This window comes from Mus caroli, unplaced genomic scaffold, assembly GCF_978045245.1.
Source record: "Mus caroli unplaced genomic scaffold, Mus_caroli_1 scaffold_9, whole genome shotgun sequence".
NCBI classification, from domain to species: domain Eukaryota; kingdom Metazoa; phylum Chordata; class Mammalia; order Rodentia; family Muridae; genus Mus; species Mus caroli.
The window spans coordinates 72,647,647-72,669,396 of NW_028227264.1; the positions used below are offsets into that span (position 1 = coordinate 72,647,647).

General features: G+C 39.1%; 1 protein-coding gene across 3 annotated transcripts in view; it reads left to right on the forward strand.

The window, feature by feature from the left end:
• Pcdh15 (protocadherin related 15) overlaps window positions 1-21,750 on the forward strand; it is a 933,441-nt gene that overhangs the window by 694,031 nt on the left and 217,660 nt on the right. The window lies entirely within an intron of this gene.

Here is a 21,750-nt window from a genome sequence, read left to right on the forward strand (position 1 = left end):
TTAGTTTACAATTAGGTTTGGATGTGGACCTTCCAAATTCAAAATGTAGAATTCCAGATGTGAATCTGTTGGATGTTATAAACTTGCCTTTAGATTTCTTGTTGTGTATTCCTGCACACTCTAGGGTAAATTTTTAGGTGTGTTCTCTCACTTCCTGTGTGTACATGATAGGCGTTTTCTGCAGTATATATCTTTAGTGCCATGGAAGAGCCCAGAGCTTTGGGTACATTGGTAGAATGCTCACCCACTGAGCCATAGCCTCAACTCTACAGTTGCATTTGGCAAACTACCTCATTTTAATTAAGGTATATCCAAGTTCCCACACATGTTCTGTGCTTAGGACAAGAGATATTGAGAGACAGGTAGTATCCTCTGAAGCTCCTCCTGCAGATGAAGCATGGAGGTGTCCTTCAGGGGAGAGGACATCGCTAAGGCTTACCCCTGAGAGATAGCTGAGGCAAGCAGCATCATAAACTGGATACTGATTTAGTGCTGTTTGTGCCCTGGACTACTGGTCAACCAACCCTACCTGTCCTTGGGGGTTAGAGGTAAGGTGGCACAGAATCAATGACATATAACCCAGAAGCAGGTGAGAAACACTGTAGCAAAGCTTGTCTGAACACTGCTACACAGTTCCTATAAATATCCTCCACCCATGCCCCATTGGTCCCAAGAAAGCATCTCTTTTAAACAGCAGTTCCCAATTGGCTGGCATGGTCTGCATCAGCACTTTTTGGTCTCTCAGAAAGTCTTCAATTAGGTCCTGCTACAGGAGATGCCTTTGCAGCTGCTCATCCCCAGCATTTACATAAAGATGGACACCACTGTTCATCCTATATTTGGCTCAATTTTTACTAAGATCAGGCAGTTCAATGATGTGAGCATCAGTGAGAAGAAACATGACACAGTCATACAGCTGAGCTTGCCTACCCTTGTCTGGATCCAGGAACAGGAAAAAAAAATCTCTTCTAAAAGAATGTTCCAAAGGACTGAAAAACATCCTGCAAGGTTCCACCTTTCAAAGAATCCACCATCGTCCACTAGTACTGGCTTGGGGACAATCCTTGAGCATAAGAACTCTGAGAGGACATTCATCCAAGCCCTAGCACTCAACAAGGAATGAGAGTCAGTCACCAAGACCCCAAATCCAAGTGTCAGGCTCTGTTCTATCTCCCTTTGTGCTCATTGTTTGGTTGGTTGGTTTTTGTTTTTTTGTTTTTTGGTTTTGGTTTTTGGTTTTCAAACATTTCTGGCTGGTTCTATGAATAGGCATCGTCTAGAATTCTGCTGGGTTTTTGTTTGTTTGTTTGTTTGGTTTGGTTTTTTTGTTTGTTTTTTTAACCAAGCATCAAGTCTGATGTTTAGTAGAATCTACTGGCTATGGAAGATGTTTTCTTTAAATGCTATTTAATGAGACTTTCACATCAGGTCCTAAGATTTCTCCCATCCCATTCTCATGTGTATGTATGTGTGCCTGTGTATACATGTATGTATGTGTACATGTGCATGTGGGAGGGTTTGTGTCCATGTGTGTATATGTGTATATATCTGTGTGTGTGTGCATACATGTGTATATTGTGCACATGTGTATGCATGTATGCTTGTGTGTGTTATGCATGTGTGTGCACGTATATAGACACACATGTGGATGTACATGGATTTGGAGGTTGATGTATTTGCAAATACCCTGGATTGTTCTTCCACTTTTTTCAGTGTGGTAGGGTCACTCAACCAAATCCAGAGATCACTGATCTGTCTAGTCTCTATAGCCAGCTTGCTCTGAGGATCCCTCATCTCTGTCTCCAAGGTTGGAATCATGAGTGGATCATCACACACACCTATCATGTGTACGGATTCTGATGACCTAAACTCTGATCCTTACACTTCCACAGCAAATACTTACACACTGAACCACCTCCCCAGCCCAGGTCCTGAGAATTTGATTGGCTAGTTTGAATCCATTCTTTCTTCTTCCATAGATCTGCCAATACTCTGACTGCCAACTTTATGGCCATTATCATTTTTAGTCCCTGTCTCCAATCTGGGAGAGAAAATACTTTGCATTTTCCTTCCACTCCAATGCACCACCAAAGAGAGCCTGAACCATTGTGATGTTAGAGATGTTACATCACCAACTAGAGAGCAGATGTGAAGCCATTCATGCAATGGCTCCACTGCCTCACACCATCTCTAGTGTCAAGAACCAAACATGGATTCTACAACAAAAAAAAAAAAAAGAAAGAAAGAAAAAGAAAAAGAAAAAAGAAAAGAAAAAAATCACAAGTGCTGGAAGATTTAGAAATAGTTTCTTAGGGGTCTGGAGAGATGGCTCAGTGGGTAAGGACCCTTGTTGCACAACCACATGACCCTGACTTTCAATCACCAGAAGCCACTTAAAAAGCCAAATGTAGACAAATTGTGCCTGGTTTCCAGTTGTTTGGGAAGCAGAGAAAGAACAGTCTCTAGGACTCAGTGGCTTCCAGCCCAGCTCCAGGTTCCAAGACAGACAAATGTCTCAGGAGTGGGGTTGGGGGAAAGGGGGAAGGAGATAAGACAGAGAATGCTGGCAGAGGGCACTCAGTATCTTTTACTTCCTTCTACAGTTCCCATAGGGGCATACATTCCCACACATACATGTTCATATACCACATAGATACTCAACACACATACACACACACACACACACACACACACACACACACACACACACACACACAGAGCTGTGAGTTTTAGCTATACTGCACACATTCATAGTCCAGGAGCTATTTTTGGATCCTTGAATGAAAGCCACACACATATACATTAGCTTATTTTTAAAATACCTTGGCTACCTCAAAGGCTGGGTACTCCTAAACCTTCTCCTGCTATCTCAGGCCCAATCAGGGAAGTGGCCAGTCCACTTACCCAAAAATCTCACATGGCTTGTTGGCTTTATCTCCTGCCACTATCTTTTTTTTCTGAACCATGGTGATTCTTCCCATTCTTTTCTGCATCCTTTCCCACTCAACTTTAAGTGACCCACCTTGTGCTCAACCATTGGCCATTGGCATCTTTATTGATCAATCAAAAACCAATTAAGGACAAGGACCTTCAGTGTCTGGACATGCAGACTGCTGATTGAATCAAAGCATTAATACCAAATTTCAACACACACACACATTTAAATATATTAAGATAGTACTACAGACAAACAAAGGAAGAAAGTGACCCAAAGAAGGCAATCATTAGACCAGCTACCACATAGAAAACAGATGATAAATATCAGGGTACATTTGAAGGAGAGATAGTACAAACACTTGTAACAGAATTGTACCCCAAAGCATCATTGATTCAGGAAAACTCATGGCTACAGGTACTGAAGGTAGAGTGATACATTGTAGCCTTCCTTTATCCATCATAAGCAAATGGGCACACTATTTTATGTGGATAATAAATGAGATGGTAGATGCTAACAAATGGGCACTGACCAAGCATGGCAGAGGCCGTGACAGCTGGACACAGGATGGTCTCTAGGAGCCACCAGGAAGAGTGACAGAAGTCTACACTAGAGGCTGCTATGGAAACATCATGTTGAGGTGGAAAGAGCCATACTGAGGATGGGCATGGGCAAGAGGGACACAGAGAGGTCAAGAGAGGTTGAGAATCCCTTCCAGAATGGTCAAGAGATAACTTAAAACGAAATGGAAGCATGAAACACCATATTTATATTAAAAAAAGAACATCCCACAGCATTAGATTTTGTACACTGTGTTCATTGTAGAAAATTCCGGGGACTCAAAATTGGTTTAAGATGGGGCGACATTAGATGTGTAGGTGACAAAGATTAATTCCTGTCCTGAAAGATTCAATACTCAAGGAGAAATAAACAGAGGTAAGAATCCAGGCATTAGACTTTGGCCCATCACTGATAAGTGAATTACATTAGAGTCCCCACTCTTAAACACCATATTGTTTTAAAAAAATTCTTTCAATCATACCATGACTATTCATATGAAACATGTCCAATTATTTGTGGAAATTACCATTCATACTTTCTTTAGAATTAAAGGGATAGACTCTATACACGGGGTATAAATGAAAACATGAGGAAGCACAAATAAGGGTGTCAATTTGTAGTCAACTTTTATCTTTTTCTTTTTCATTTTATCATTTCCCCCAGTGATTTTGGAAAAGGTATGACATGAGCCCCCTCCACTGATTTGTTCTTTCGTTTGATAACACATGATCTAGAAAGCCTATATCAGATTTGAAAACTGAAATATGAACCTAGCAGCTATCATATGATGCAGTGTATCTAGCTATTCACTAGGCTGTGGTATTTCTACATGAAACTAGAACCATCTTGAATGTGCAAAAAAGAGATAAACATCCCAAATAGCTCTACATACATCTGACTCTGCAGCTCCAGGAACACTGTAATGTGCTTCCAATGGAATTTTGATGCCTCATAATGGAATCCTGTTGCTACCTAATGATAATTATATAATACATTAATTTTACTAAATGACTCATGATCTCCCTGTAAAATTTAATCTTAATTGCCATCACACACTATTAAGATAGACTCAAAATCAGGATACATATGGTTAATTACCCTACTAAGCTTGAGTTATTGGATTCTACTTATGTTCTCATGGTGTTTCAATATGAGGAATTCACTGTTTTAGATTCAAAAGCTGAAAGAATTTTTTGTTTACTTTTTAAAGAGCTATATAGTAATGAGTACAATGTTTAAGATTATATATGTCAAAATTATTTCAGGGAACCACCATTAATAGAATTGAATATAAACTACCAAGCAGAGAATATTAATTAGGATCTTACAATTCACAAGTAAGTACTGGAGGTAAAAAACAATACGCTTATCAATATTTTCTAACTGCTTGAAATTGCAAAATAGTAATGAAGGAAATATATATAGCATAAAAAACCTTGTCACACAGTATGAAGATGTGTGTGTCCAATTGGTGTGTGTGTGTGTGTGTATTATTTATAAAAGAGATGGAAACACATTGCAGTGATCTAAGGTGGTCAGGAAAGGGTTCAGAGGGAAAAAAAGTCATTTTTAGTTCATCTGTAACCACTTGCAACACTATGTTGAGAAAAAGGGAGTGAAGATTATGAAGCAGTAAGCCATTAAAACATGACATAATTCATGTGGAGTACTGGTTTAAGGTCACTGAAGTTGAGAGTAACACATCACTGAAGATGTGCTTGAACTAGTCCTGATACCCAGTGAGTTGTAAGATCAATGGGAATCAGTGGTGCTTATAATCATGTATCCAGATCACTTCCAGTGAAAAGACACTGCTGGTTTAAATTGGGGTGGGGGGACAGTCTCCCCACCACCAATCATGTCATGGTATTCCACAGGATACCATCAGCAGTAACTTGACTTCACTATAGGAAAAAATGGACCCTAATATTTCTGGTAGTGGCTACAAGTGTCTAGCTTAACACACGGGATGCTTCGGCCCATCTCTGTGTGAATATGTAGGTTAAGCGGGGTTAGATGGAGGGTAGATGAGGATAGAAGGCTCTAAGCTCACACCCCAGGTATCTAACCCCTCTAGTTGCATCTCACTGAAAAAAAAATTCTGAAGAGTCAAACATCTTCAAATTCAGAAGCAATTGTTTGTCTACTTCTCAAAAACCCTCGGGCATAAACATGCACAGACCACACCAGGGAAGGCAAATTCAAGAACATTTCCTGTTAAGTTTAAATTGGGTCTTAACCTTGTGTACAATGTAGAAGACAACTCCCAGCAAACCTCCCATCATAGTCCACCACACTCTTATAGTCCTGTAAGTCCTGAGTCAACAAAACATCCTTTCAGTTCTAATACAAAGATGTTGAATTTATTTAACCTAAAATCAAGGGCATTTCATGGGAGATTTGTGTGCTAACTCATCACTGGGATATAGTGTAATGATTCATTTCTAACCCCTTCAAGCAGTTTTAGAATCATTAGTAAGCTGTGGTGTTCAGAAGGGAAGTGGCCGTGTCATTTTGAAAAGAAAATTCATGTTTCCTTCAACTGTACATTTTAATATTAAACAAAATAAATCCGAACCTCTGGGGTCTGTCGCTGATTAATGTAGCTGTTGTCTCTCTGTGTGGGGCTCAAAAAATGAAACGGAGGTAGGGAGCTTTATGAATCTTCCCTTACTTTTTTGTAGCTCAGCATGACACTCCACCATGCCTGGAACTATAATACTTCTTTTTTAAGTGGGCCACAAGTGAGGAGTGTTATGTGTTCTCTTGCCAAGTCAAGCAATACAGTGCAGACACCACTACTCAATCCCCCACCAACCACCACCACCGCCACCATCACACAAATCACACCATTTGAAAGGTTCGCGATGTCTATTTCAGTGCTGCTACCTACAGACTCGTGTGTAATGAGGTCTGTCTGTTGCCTGGGGCTATCTTTAGAACCTTGATCTTTTGATGATTCAATGAGCCGTTCACAAATAGATCTGAAATGTATGAAAGTAGTTTTCTGGTAGTTATCTAGAACCCAGCCTTTCACCGGATTCAGTCATATGAACACCTGTTAGAACAAATGTATGCATATTCATTTGTGCAGATATGTCTACATAAATATTTTATAATTCTAGAAACCGTAAAAGATGGCGCACTGCAGACCGATAATCATGGCTGAAGTGTTTATTCGAAATGTGATCTCTTTTTCATCTCTTTTCTAATATCTGCTTGCTTCTAGTTTTTATGTTTCATTACATATGATGTGTTCTATTTTCTTACAAACTATTGAAAATGGCTCCTAAATGGCTCTTGTGACTCTGTGCATCCCTTTGGAAAACCTCCACTCACATCAAGCCCACAGCATACATCACATCCGCAGCTGTACCGTCAGCATTTTTGTCTAATAGTCAAGCTTCCTCGAACAGAGCTGTGCCTTCAAAAGGGTCTTCCCTGAAAGTGTTCCTTCTCCATAGCCCATACCTCAGTCTATCCTCCCCACAACAGCTGTCATGAAGCCATCAACCTTTTCCTTCTCCCTCAAAATATATATGCTACCAGTTACCACTACTGATCCCTGTTCTGGCTGACAATTATTTTATTGGCTTATTTTCCCTCTTAACAACCATGTCAGGGTCATATTTTTATTTTTACCTTAAGTATTATTATAACCATGAGATAGTCTTGAGAGCTACTAATTATTGTCATTTGACTGCTAGGGTATTGTAGCTAATGTAATACAGCTGTAAACGATTTTCCCTGTCAGCATGCCACAAAGAAGCCCTACCCTAACAATTTTGATAATTCACCAATAATTGTCCTAGCCTGTTTAGTTACTCATGTCTGTTCTGAGATCTCTCCCGTGTCAGTTCATTTTGATTGTCTGTGTAGTTGTATTGAACAGCACCTACGAGATTAATGAAGCATACTTTCTGGGTATGTTTGTGATAGTGTTTCTAGAGAAGACTGACTAAGGAATAGGAACCAATCCTGAGTGTGGATGGCACCATCCATCTCAGAGGCTTTGGACTCAGAGTTAAAAAGTGGGAAGAGGAAAGCTTGCTGGCACAGATACTCTCTCTCTCTGCTCCCTGCCCACCAGGAGGTCACCTGCTTGACTCAGACTCAGCCAGCTCCTCCTAGCCACAGCAGGTTGAAAATTCTGGGTGTGAGCTAAGCTAAAACTAAATCTCTCCTCCTTTAGGCTGCTGGTTTCCAGCATTTGTCATGGCTTTGAAAAGGCAGGTAACATGCCTGACCCTGCCCCGCCCCACCCTACCCCTGCCCTTGCCACCACTTTTTTTTTTTTTTCTCCATGTTTTGTTTTCGAGACAGGGTTTCTCTGTGTAGCCCTGGCTATCCTGGAACTCACTCTATAGACCAGGCTGGCCTCGAACTCAGAAATTCATCTACCTCTGCCTCTGCCTCCCAAGTGCTGGGATTAAAGGCATGAGCCACCACTGCCCGGCTCTCCATTTTGGGGACATCTCTATAGACTAGTTATCTCCTTCTTGTACGCTGCATGCTAAAACACATTCACATCCGTTATCCAAATGATTTAAATTACAGACTGCATTATTGATTGTAGACAGATCAGTATCCTGGGTTTGAGCTAAATTATCCATGATGAATGAAGGTCTTTAAATTTGATGTTTTACACAGAAATTCATTAATTATTGGAAAGAGACTTGTGCCACATTTATAGTGCATGCCAACTTCTAAATGTACATGTTTGACATACTAAACAAGCATAACCATACTCATAAGAGTTCTTGAAAAATGAGAATACAGTTTAATATTGCTTATGGTTTTTTAAATTCTGACAAATGACATACTATATATTTAGTTGATTTTTAAAAGAACTGTTAGCACAAAAACAATTGAGGTTGTCCGTAAGCAGGTAAGAACAATATAATATACTTCTTTGCCCAGTCCTGGAAGAGAGTAGCAGTAATGGAGGTTTCTCGAAGGTGTAAAGGTTATTTGGAAGAAAACGTAACTAACATGCTGCTAGCCTGAAAGGTCATTTATTTTTTAAAAAAAAAATTTTCCCCTTTGAAATGTGTATCAGGCTAGAGAGATAGCTTAGTTGGTAAAGGGCTTCTTACATAAGTATGGGGACCTGAGAACAATCTATAGAATCTACATCAAGCACTAGGCATGGCAGTACATAGTGGTCATGAGAGCACTAGAGAGCCAGGGGCAAATAGGTGACTAGACCCTGCTTACTGGCTAGTTAGCCTATCCCAGACTGGTTACATGCCAGGTGTCAGTAAGCGACCTTGTCGAGAGGGCTGGAGAGATGGCTGAGCAGTTAAGAGCACTGGCTGCTTTTCCAGAAGCCCAGGATTCAATTCCCAGTATCCACAGGGCAGTTCACAGCTGTCTGCAACTCCAGTTCCAGGGGAATCCAACACCCTCATACAGACATACATGCAAGCAAAATACCAATATACATTTTAAAAAACCCAAATTATCAAAAATATTTTAAAAGATATCTTGTCTAAAATTAATAATAATAATTAATAATTATAATTATAATAAACAAAAGAGTCAATGGCTCCTGAGAAAAGACACTCAAAGTTGACCTCTGGCTTCTACATGCTTATATAGCCATGTGGATGTATGTGCACAGAGACTCACACAACATATTTTTCTTCAATTATTTAACATCTGCTGAAGAAGACTTAGTAACTATTTTCGCCTCACCCCATCACTCCATTAATCTTGCTGTACCATTCAATGCAACATTACATATTTATAAGATCCCACTTTATACAAATTGTATTCCTTTTTTATAGACTGGTGAGAGTTCATGTCTTATATACTGATTTGGATCCAGTTCTCATTCTTTACAAAGACTACAGATACACTTACTTTCCCTGAGAACTACATCACAGCCAGAAATAAACATGGCAATCAACTGGTGGGTTCGTACACACGATGCCAACCATTCGGAAGCACTGTATTGACCACAGCTTCTTTTCCTCATGTATTATATATATATATATATATATATATATATATATATATATATATATATATATATATATATATATAAACAAAACTGTCCAATGTGTTCATGTTGGTGGTGGTTGTCCTCTGTTCACCGTTGCTGTGATTCAGTGTCTTTCTATGTCTCTTACTCTGCATTTTGTATGCAGCTGCAGCACAGCCCATTCCCCACCACACTTATGATGCTGATGTGCATGGCCTTTGTCTCAAGGGTGTTGTCTCCATCAGTCTATGAATAGTTTCCTGTTGTTTCTCTTCATGCACATGTACATGAGTTTCTGGGTCACACACGTGTGTGTTTGGCTGGGTTGGCAATCCCAGCTTGCTTGCCAAGGTGACCGAGCAAGATTCAATATGGTGATGATCAACATTCTGCTGTGTCAATCCTACCAACACAGTGCAACATTAGACACATAAAACTGTGGCCTTAATCATCAGTTCCCTAAGACTGAGCATCATTTCCATGTTTTTAATCTTTATTCTTTCTTTCAAAATGTATATATTTTAGTCTCTTTCTCACTTGCCCGTTGAACTTCCATTGACTTTTTTTAACTTTAAAAAAATTATTTTGTGTGCTTTGGTGGTTTATCTGCAGGTATGTCTGTGTGAGGGTGTCAAATGGTTGTAAGCTGCCATGTGGGTGCTGGGAATTGAACCCAGGTCCTCTGGAAGAGGACTTGAAGAGATGACTGCCCTTCCTTGATGTTAGTTTTCATTCATATGCATGGTCTCTGTCCACCTTAGGTATGATTCTTTCCTTATTACATGTGCTCCAGACAATGTTTCACTGTGTATGGCCCGTGTCTCATCTACTTGAAGAAGAGTTTGGAAATGGGGCTTTAACTCAGTACAAGAATGCTGCCTAGCATATGCAAGACCCTGGATTTCATCAATGGATCTGCAAATACCTATAGATAAGAGTGACTTTTGACAAAGTATATTCTCATCCATGCATCAGTTCAAAGTTGTTACTGTTAAGAAGTGTTCCCTATAGTCCCAGAGTCATGAATATCACCCTATATAATCCAGGCACCTTGATTTTTCTCTTATTTGTACTAAATGAATTATCTGTATTTTGTGGGGCTAGGGGTGTCCTATATTTAACCAGCAGGCAAACCTTACCTTGCTGCTTTCCTGAGCCATGTCATAAATCCCATAGTCATGCAGCTCAGGGTTGTTTCTGCTTTCTCCCTTTTGTTTTATTAGTCTATCAGTCTACCTCTGCAACGATTGCAACAGTGTCTCACACAGACTTTATTTTCTTAGTATGACTTTTTTTTCTTAGTGATAAAAAAGTGCTAAATCAGTCCTCTTAGTCCTTAAATGTTCACTAGAGACCACTCCATTAATTGCTTGGTTAGTGTCTCCTCTTCGTAGTTGCAAATCATTTGCATAAGTAAACAAATATGACCAGTGATTGCCATAAAGATTACCTGACTGGCATCATTCCTGCCTCCCGGCATTGTACTGGGATCCTTCTTGCATTCTATTATTTAGGATCCAATCACTCCATGATTCTATCACTCTAGACACTTCCTGAATGCCCTTGGGAAAGTATCATTCTTGGCCTTGGGAGCTGCAGGATATGAGAGCAGAAACGCACTAATCTGTAAGGACAGGAAGTATCCAGGTCTGATGGGATGATGGTTGGGGAGGCCCCTCCATTCCTGAACTCTTTCCATTCACATCGATTTTTCCTATCAAGAACAGAATACTATGCAATGGTCATTGTTTCCTTAACCTTTAAGTAATGGTCCCCAAAGGCACCCTTCATTTGTTGTATCTTTGAGAGCCTCCTCCATAGTTCGAACAGGTTAGCAGTACTTATTATTTCTAAGCCTGGGGTCAACTGACACAGTGGTCTTTGCATATGCTGATACATCTTTTCCAAAAAAATATGAGTCTTTTAAATTAAAAAAATGTGTTATGAAGAATCTATGGACAATCAAAGAACTACTTAACACCCTATGAAATTAATATTGGTTGCTAGAATATAGGAAGAAAAGATAACACATATTTATTATAATATTTACGTGTGTGTGTGTGTGTGTGTGTGTGTGTGTGTGTGTGAGACAGTGAATTCACAGAAATCATGAGCTTTCAACCCACCTGTTTTAGATGTTTTTAAGTACTGTAAGCCAAAGCAATGACATTGTTGACTTTAGGAACATGATTGACTACTTTTGATTAATGTCTACAGATAGCTGTACTTCATGAATGTTTAGTTATAATTCCTTCCTTGTGGTAATTAGAGCATTCATATGGCCAGGCCATAACTTGACCTAAAGCATTGGTCCAGGAGCAATGAAAGAAGGGTTGAGTTGTGAGGTGTAAATGCATAAGTCATCTCAAGAGGATGCTATTGAAAGCACAGTGTATCACCTCTTGCCCAATGGATACCAATGCCCTGTAGTAATAGAAACTGTGCTTTCTAGTGTGTAATTTCTAAAGTTTATTTTATTTGTCTTTAATGAATTGTCTATTATATTTTACATGCATAAATGCTTGCCTGCATCAATGTGGTTGCATCATGTGCATATATGGTGCCTCCTGAGACTACAACAGTGTCAGATTGCCTAGAACTGGTGATGACCCACCATGTATGTTCTGAGAATAGTAATCTGGTTGTCTATAACCGCAGCAAGTGCAATTAAACACTAAGCCATCTTATTTTTTAACTCTTCGAGTCTCTGTTTTAAATCACTTCTAGGTTTTTTCTATAAGCACCCAGACAGGCAAGAATATGAATTTACTAGTAATTCTTCCTGAGATGACTAAACTAATATTCTAATGAGTTTCATCTTTTATTTGCTACTTTTTATAGAATCCTTTAACACTAATACTTATGATATTAATAGTTGTGATCTAATGTTGTTAAACTAGTTTTTTTTTCTTTAGAATTCTCTATAGAATTAAATGATTTTAGAATTCATCATTGAGAATTTGCTAGATTTTTAAGGGACTATGTCAAATTTCAGGCTGACCTTATTCTGTGTGTTCATCTCTCTTACTTAACTGTTAGGTTTTATATTTTAAGAAAGTAACAACTGGACTCTTGCTGGCAAATTTATCTCTTATTATATTTAATTTCTTTTTAAGAAAACTCCATTGCTTAAACTATGTGGACTTATGTGGGAAGAAAGACAATGCCAGATTTTATTTAATCTCTCACTGGTAGCATAGCATCGTAAAGAGTCATCCAGGGACTATTTTATAAAATGTAGATTTCAGGTCATTTTCAAAGGTGCTTGAAGTAGTATGCATGTTCAGCATAATGCTGTATCTCCTATAGGTAATGCATATAAATATATAATTTATTTAAAATATATACACACATATATGTTTGAAGATATATGTGTATATGTATAAATTAAGATTTCTGGACTTCTTGATATACATGCATATACATGAAGAATATATACATGATATATTCGTCAGTGGAGTCAAATTTGTCCTACTTGGGTATGTCCTGCAGGATGAAGTTAGATTTCCACAGTCTATCCTTACTGTGAGTTCGATTTTTCAAATGATTCTCAAACTTGGCATTGATTTTCTAATTATAGCAAAGAAATTCTTATGTAGATATTTTAAAAATACCCATTATCATGAAAATATCTTCTTGATGTAAGGTCTCTCTATGTAGCTAGAATTTTCTATGTAGACAAGACTTTCCTCAAACTCATGGAGATGTGCCTATTTCTGCCTCCTGATTGTTGTGGTTAAAGTCAAGTGCCACAACACCTATATTCTGTAAATGAAACGAGCAGATTGTTTTAAGGCTTCAGTTAGATCATGACCCTCTAAATCAGCCAGAGAGACAGGTTAAGAAGAAATAGCCATAATCATTGCCTGAATAATGATCTAAAATAGCTTACTGCTTCTAAGTATGTTCCATTCATTCCCCAATAAATTTTATAGTGTGGGTCCATGATTTGCCAAATAATGATACCCCAGACTCAAACAGTATGCAAAAAGCAAAGAGCATTTAATTCTGCAGAGATCTAGTGTGCTGGTGTCTACCATCTACCAAGATAGAGGTGCCACAGTGAGCTTACAGGCCTGATTAAAGCACATTAGGGGAAATCCAGGGAGGGGTAGATAGCCCCTATCTTAATCTTCTGGCATTATCTCTAGGGACATTACAGAACCATTGCTGAGGCATGGGGAGCTGAAAGCTGTTGCTGACCCGTTGCCTCGGACCTGGTGGTGGGGCAGCTTCTGATGGCAGGGCAGTTTCTGACTCGCTGCCTGGGTTTTTTTTCAGTAACTGACTTGCCTAGACTTCCCTGGACTTGGAAATAGAGATGTAGGCCTAGTCTCCTGAATTGCCAATTTGAAACTTGCCATAGAGGCTGCCTGTCTCAACAAAACATTTAAAACAGCCAATAATTTAATAACAGTTTACTAAAGAAAAGTCCCCATATTGTGTAGCCCAAAATGCTTCACATTACAGCCCTCCAGAGGTCATCTGTCCCTTACCTCTGGCAGTACAGGATCTGCTCATTGCTTAGTATCTGGCCATTAGTTTTCAACCAAAAGCTTTGCAATATGGTGTCTTGTATCTCTGATCACTTTTACTATTTGCTTACAAGGTCAGCCTCCCATCTGACATAAAGAGACATAAGTATTGTGAGATAAATAGAAAGTAGAGCTGTGGGCCTACTAAAGAGACACTGGGAGAACCTTGTCCAACAAGGGCCGCTGACCGCTGCATCATAGACATAAAAGTTCAATGGCAAGCAATAAAATGAAATTGGTTGTTTGTGAATTGCTTTACTCTGAGTTATTTAGTTCTTCATCAAACCACAAAGTACTTGAGAAACAAAAGCCTGTTTTACAAGGTTTCAAGGTGGTAAAAGATTTAATGATAAAGGGAATAAGAGGAGGTCCATCGATGGAGATTCTGGGAGGCTGTGTTGTGGAAGAGAAGAAAAATAGAACAAGAAGATGAGGATATTCTTAAAAGACACATTAAAGAAATTCTTGTGAAAGTCAAAGTTAATTTCCTGACTGAAATCATGGATAATCTGGTTATTGCCTCTTTGGGACAAGTGTGAGACAGAAATCTTTGTACCTAAAAGACTTTGAAGTTAATTTTATGATCTCACTGAAATATGCAGGTAATCTAAGTCCAGAGGAGACAGGAAAATCATTATTAGGGCACTGAAATAACACGATGCACAGGAGAAAATGAATTAATGAAGCTCTGCAAGGCTTTGCCACCAATGAAAACTAAGTTTCCTTTTCCAAGCAGCTTTGTGCCCAGGATTTTCTCTTTGATTGCCCCAAAATTATAGATAGCAAATCCGGTCAGCTCAAGGGACATTAATACCACAGCTCACAATGGCTGGTATTAAATACCCCACTGATAATTATGGTCATGTGGTACCTGTAACTTTTACTTGCATAAGAGATGCTGTAAAGAAATACATTTGGAGAAATGTTCTATAGCCGTGGCATCATGTCTTTCATAATCTAGCGTTTTGTACTTAGCTTATAAAGCTTATCTGCTTTTGAAATGGGAGTGCCTAAGAAGAGAGAAATATCCGGAACCCTGTTATTAGATGTTGAAAAGAAATAAATGTCCATGAGAGCCTGGGAGAAATTTTACGACTGTGGTCTTTACTCGTCTTCAGACATTTAGTCATGGTTTTAGATCCAGCAAGAGATATATTATTACAAAGTTTTAAAAGTATTATGTGTATTATTCATATGCACAGCTTGCCTGTTCCATTATTCATCCAGTAGGCAGACACATCATGGTGTGGGGGGAGAACCCTATGAGAAAGCTTCTCCCACATGGGCTAGAAGGCTGAGAAATCAAGACCACACAAGAGGAAATTCTTAAGGCACAGCTGATAAAACAAGGATATTTTGTACAAGTAACTTAACAGATAGCTTAGTGGATAACTCCTCAGGCAATGTGTGCAGCAGCTATGAGTGCTGAATCTTCTCCCACTAGAAGATTGAGATAAGATGTTATTAAAAAAAAATAGATACAGCAAGAGTGATTTCTTGGCCATGACAATTTTGTCAGTGTGTTTGAACACTGACAGCCAAAGTAAAGAGAGACATGGAGGATGCTAAGAGGAAAGTACCAAGTCCCCCAGGGGTGGCTTCTGGGGCACTAGAGGAATGTAGAGCTCTCCTGGTGCTTTGTTCAGATTCAGTAGCGGGAGAATAGAGAGGGAAAAAAGCATGGTTGTTGAAGGGTGTTTCTGTTTATTTGCATTCATTCCCTCAATATTTTAAGATCATCTTTTCCTTCTTTCTGACATCACCTTACCTCAGAGTTAAAGCAATTAATAAAGAATTAAAAGCAAGCAGGAGTGGAGACACTAACGATATGCTAGGTCATCTCTACCTTCACATTTCAAATCTAATATAAATCCTGAGTTCTGATGGACTTGCTGTCTTCAAAGAGTGTATTTCTCTGATATGGCTCCTTTTTTTGTTTTTTTGTTTTGTTTTGTTTTTTGTTTTGTTTTGTTTTTCAGAACCAAATACCATAGAACTAAACATTCTCAAGCAAGTAGGATATTGTCTCCAAGTAATCTCTGGGCTCTGTCCCCCCACCCCGGAGGTAAAACACTTAGCACAGGAGCCAAAGAAGTGTCTTCCTGAACAAAGATCACAGAGAGAAACCACAGCAGGGTCCTAAATTCAAATCCAGTTCCTTTTGTGTGCTCATCCTAATAATCTAGCCAAGTTTAACTTTCCAGAGAAGAACTATCTTCCAAGTGTTGAAAATAGCACCCTAGTGGGTAAGTGGGAAGACAGAAAGGATAGAATCCTGGGCTATTCCTGATTTTTAGTCTCCCATTGAATCAAATTCAAGAGAAAAGCAAGCAGCACATCTCTAGGCAGAAGAGAAAATGGTATGAGTCTGAACAATCAAATCAATAATTTCGATTAAATAATTTTAAGGCTATGCTTTAGCTGATTGCTTTGAGAAAAAAAATCAATGGTTGATATTGTGACTGGTTTTTCTATATGTATATGTATAGATGAAATTTATAACCTTATTTAAAAATAAAAAAGATTCAGATAGGGCTTTTGATGAGACTATAAGCTGCCACCCAGATCTCCCTTCAGTGAAAAGAATCCATGTCTCAGCTGCTGTGAATGAGGTAAGCAGATGCCCTTCAGTGGCAGCTGAACAAAGATTCTCTCAATTGTGGGAAGTTACCTTGCCCAGCATCTGGCCCTGGTTGTTGTATGTTCTGACCTATGGCTGAAGGGTAAGCCCTGGTCATTTGGGCCCAGTTAAGACAATTGTGATCTGCAACGTTAATTATAGAACTGCCTCTGGGTTTGGCAAATGCTATAGTTGGTCCCTTGGAAATGTTAGCCCTCTCTTCTCAAACCCAATATTACTTTCTCTACCCTTCAAAGACATTGATTTCGAAGGCACACCGTAATAAAGGACTGACGGACAATGTCTGCCTCCTTGCCTTCTTACCAGGGCATACAACCTGCAAGCAAATGCAGCTTTTCCTTCAAGCTACAGGAACCAAAGTGGGGGCCACAGGCTGAAAAACAAATAGATAAAAGCAGACAATATTTCTTCGGCTTGTTTTCTCACTATTTAGTTTACGATACCTCAGAAGGATTGCTTCATTGTGATTTCCAAAACTCGGGACTGGAAATATTCCCTGTGTGTGCCATAATTCACAGCATGGATGTACAGCAGGCACAGCTGCTCATCCATTGTCTTTGCCCGTCTATTTTCGTGTTCTTTATGAGGGGCTCCTCTGAGCCCGCAGTCCTTTCTAATGGTTCCGAGACTCCTCAGCCTCCCGCTCATCCACGTCAGCACAGGCAGATCCCTGTCAAAGGCAATCGTTCTTTATGAAGCAGACAGGGTAATGTTTCCTGTGGGCAGACCAAATCAAAGCAGTTCTCGCTTGCTGTGTTGGCTGGTAGCTCTGTCCGCCATGTAGATTCTTCAGATTTTAAGTTTGAAAGGAGTCCATAGCTTTCTTCTTTATTATCCACAAAGACTCTTTGCGGACACATAGAGCTTCAGTATCTCTGAGTAATAAATTTTTAAAAATTCCTTCCCATCTATATCTGCTGTTTTATACTATTATATTATTGCCTTCTACTGACTAGAGTCTTCCCATGGAGAGGAGAAATATCATATAAACATAACTCCATAGATCATAACTCATATTAAGGAAAAATTCTGTTCATCCAATGCACATCTACTCAATGTCTTTGTGCCAGCAATAAAACTATATGCATGCATGGGTGTGTGCACCACCACCACCCCCACCGCATACAGTTAAAATTGTCCTTGAAAATTTTTATCTCCAGTCTGATTTATTTTTCTCTCATTTAGACAGAAAAACGTAAAGGTGTTGATGAACTGTCTTAGTATTTTTTAAAAGTCTGTATGAATTATTTTATTTTTTGAGATTATAATTAAATCTTCCTCATATCACAGTTTCTTGTCCTCCTTCTAAATTTTCCTATGTACACCTACTTGATTTATTTCAAATTCATGGCTTCCTTCATTACATGCAATATGTATATATATATATATATACACACACACATATACATGTATACAGATGCATATACATATATATATACATATACATATATATATATATATATTTATATATATATATCCTGCTTAGTCCATATAATGTTACTTGTCTGTATGTTTTCAGGGCCAACCATTTGGTATTAGATAACTCTTCACTGGAAAAAAATATTTTCCATCTCTCAGAATTCCTTAGTTGCCTGTAGTTCTTTGTGTAGGTTTGAGGTCTTGTGGAGTTTCTCCTGTACTTTGGCATGTATACAGATGTGGTCTTTAATCGACTTATGCTTGGGTGGTCATGTTGGTGAAACTTTATGGGTGTAGCATAATCATTTAAACTGAAATGGAAGGAAACAAACTGATAGTGTCATTTTTCAGGCCTGCTACATGGCAGTCATAACACACCATGCCTTTCGGGCAGTAGTACAGCCCTGTGATGAGTGTTAGGAGCAGGCACTAGCAAATTGAGATCAGAGAATACCTCCAAGCTTCTGTCTCTAGCTGCATATGTAGCAGAGGATGGCTTAGTCGGCCATCAATTGGAGGAAAGGCCCTTGGTCTTGTGAAGATTATATGCTCCAGTACAGGGGAATGCCAGGGCCAGGAAAGGGGAATGGGTGGGTTGGGGAGAAGGGCAGGGGGAATGGTATAGGGGAATTTCAGAGAGGAAACTAGGAAAGGAGATAGCATTTGAAATGTAAATGAAGAAAATATATAATAATAAAACAATAATAATAAAGAAATCCACTCTTGGAAGCTGAAGTGATGGCTCAGGAGTTAAGAACTCTGCCTTCTCTTCCAGAGGTCCTGCGTTCAATTATCAGCACCCACATGATGGCTCACTACCATCTATAATGGGATCAGGTGCCCTCTTCTGGCATGCAGGTATATATGCAGATAGAGCACTCATATTCATAAATCAATCTTTTTTAAAACCACTCTTCACTATTCAAATATTTCTACATTTTCTACATCTCCACTCTTTATTGCTATACCCAAGTACCTTCCTGGATAGTAAATATTAATAATATGTTATCTCTTTTAATTCTTTCTGCTTCCCTAATAGGAATGGATGTGCCAGTTGGAAACAGGACCTCAGGAACTTGTTGATAAAGGAATGAATGCATAAATCACAGTTCTGAATCAGACAATTAGCAAAATCCTACATGAAGCCATTCTACATGGCTGAAGATTGTTGAATTTGAGGGCTGTTCTAAAAAGCACAATAGCAAAGTATATGTACCGGATGGTCTTCCCAGGGACCCTGTGACGATGGAGGCTAAGATAACATATAAAATGGAGAAAGCCTAATGATCTCATAGTGCTGTGGCTGTATTAGAGGGTGTGAGCTTATGGTTAGAATGAGAGTACCCCTCACATATGTATGCTCTTGGACATCTGGGCACAAGCTGGTGGCACTGTTTTGGATGGTGGTAGGACGTTTGAAACATGGGTTTTAGTTGTAAGAAGTGGATCATGATGAGGTAGGTTGCCAGGAGCCAGCTCTGGCTTGTCTTCTTTCTTGTTTGGTTCTTCTTGAGACAGTAGAGGGGGAAGAATATTGGCAGGTGTAAGAGTTGGTCTTAGGAGATAGTTAGTGTTTTTGTTTAATAGTAAAATGTTTACTATCTTAAATCTATGGCACTTTGCTACTGTTGCTAGCCTTCCTTATTGCCTATGGGGCCAAAAGCTGTAGTCTCTGGCATTTAACACCTCATCTTAAAACAGCAGAGAATTTTTTTTTTAAAGTAGCCTTTATGCTAACTCAGCAGGAACTGCACAACTCTAATTCCCAGCCTGCTAGTTGAAGTTCTGGAAGAAAAAGAGACATTTTGAAAAGTAATTGCAGCCATTATTCCTATGTTCTCCTAAAAATTTTCCTATGAAAATTCCCTTAGAAAGAGGCGGTAGTGGAATTAAGTAAAGGATTAATTGCTAGAGTCATTTCCCTCTTGTCCAAATGCCTCTCCCTTGTCAGGCTAGGGGGGACATTTGGAGTAATAAACTTCTGTTGAACCAGGAGAAAACAGACACACTCACAGAAGGAAAAACTTTTACAAAGAAAATATGGATTAAACAGATAAAATCATATACAGACTCATGCATAAAGAGTCATAAATCTCCATTTAAACCAGTTAGACCCAGCTTATATAATATCTCATAATTACACACACACACACACACACACACACACACACACACACACACACATGCATACTTACATATGTATATAGAGCAAAAGACCAAGCACCAGAGCAGAAAGAACTCACGCATTCTGGATGAAAAATGATCTCCAATCTTTATTGCATAGAAAAATAAAAAGCTTCTACCCTTCTAATGCTAAGTGAATTAAAACTAAGTCAGTAAGAGGAAAGTTTTGTTCTCTCTAGTATGACTAAGCCTGGCTTGCTATTAAGAAAAGACCTGTTCTGCCCCATGGTAAGGAGAAGCTTGCCTGTTCCTTCTGCTCTCTCTACAGTTTCTCCTTGTTTTCTCTTTCTCTCTGCATTATGCATATTTCTCTTAGTTTTTATGTTGCCTATAATTTCTGAGTCATTCCACTCTGCCTTCTCCTTCTAATCTTGCTCTCTCCTCCTTCTCTGATGAAACAATGCCTTTGCTCTCAATGCCTTACTCCCAAAGCCTTTACCCCCAATGCTACCTCTCCAGTATTATGCCTCCCAGTGTAATCTTTCCTAGACTTTTTGTACCTTTTCTAGGAGAATGGATCACCGGGATTTTCCAAGCTTCCTTTTTTCTTTTTTATGAAAGTTCACTAGAAGTTCAAACATAAATTCAAATCATAAATTGAATAAGAAGTTTATTTTTCACACATTTTTTAGATATTTTCTTCATTTATATTTCAAATGCTATCCCATAAGTCCCCTATACCCTCCCCCCACCCGGCTCCCCTACCCACTCACTCCCACTTCTTGGCCCTGGCATTTCCCTGTACTGGGCATATAAAGTTTGATAGACCAAGGGACCTCTCTTCCCAATGATGGCCAACTATGCCATCTTCTGCTACATATGCAGCTAGAGACAAGAGCTCTGGGTGTAATGATTAGTTCATATTGTTGTTCCACCTATAGGGTTGCAGACCCCTTCAGCTCTTGGGTACTTTCTCTAGCTCCTATATTGGGGGCCCTGTGTTCTATCCTATAGATGACTGTTAGCATCTACTTCTGTATTTGCCAGGCACTGGCAAAGCCTCACAGGAGACAGCTATATCAGGGTCAAAATCTTGCTGGCATATGCAATAGTGTCTGCGTTTGGTGGCTGATTATGGGATGGACCCCCAGGAGGGACAGTCTCTAGATGGTCGATCCTTTCATCTTAGCTCCAAACTTTGTCTCTGCAACTCCTTCCATGGATATTTTATTCCATATTCTAGGGAGGAATGAAATATCCACGCGTTTGTCTTCCTTCTTGATTTTCTTGTGTTTTGGAAGTTGTATCTTGGGTATTCTGGGTTTCTGGGCTAATATCCACTTATCAGTGAGTGCATATCATATCAAGTGACTTCTTTTGTGATTGGGTTACTGCACTCAGCATGATATCCTCCAGATACATCCATTTGCCCAAGAATTTCATAAATTCATTGTTTTTAATAGCTGAGTAGTACTCTATTGTGTAAATGTACCACATTTTCTGTATCCATTCCTCTGTTGAGGGACATCTGGGTTCTTTCCAGCTTCTG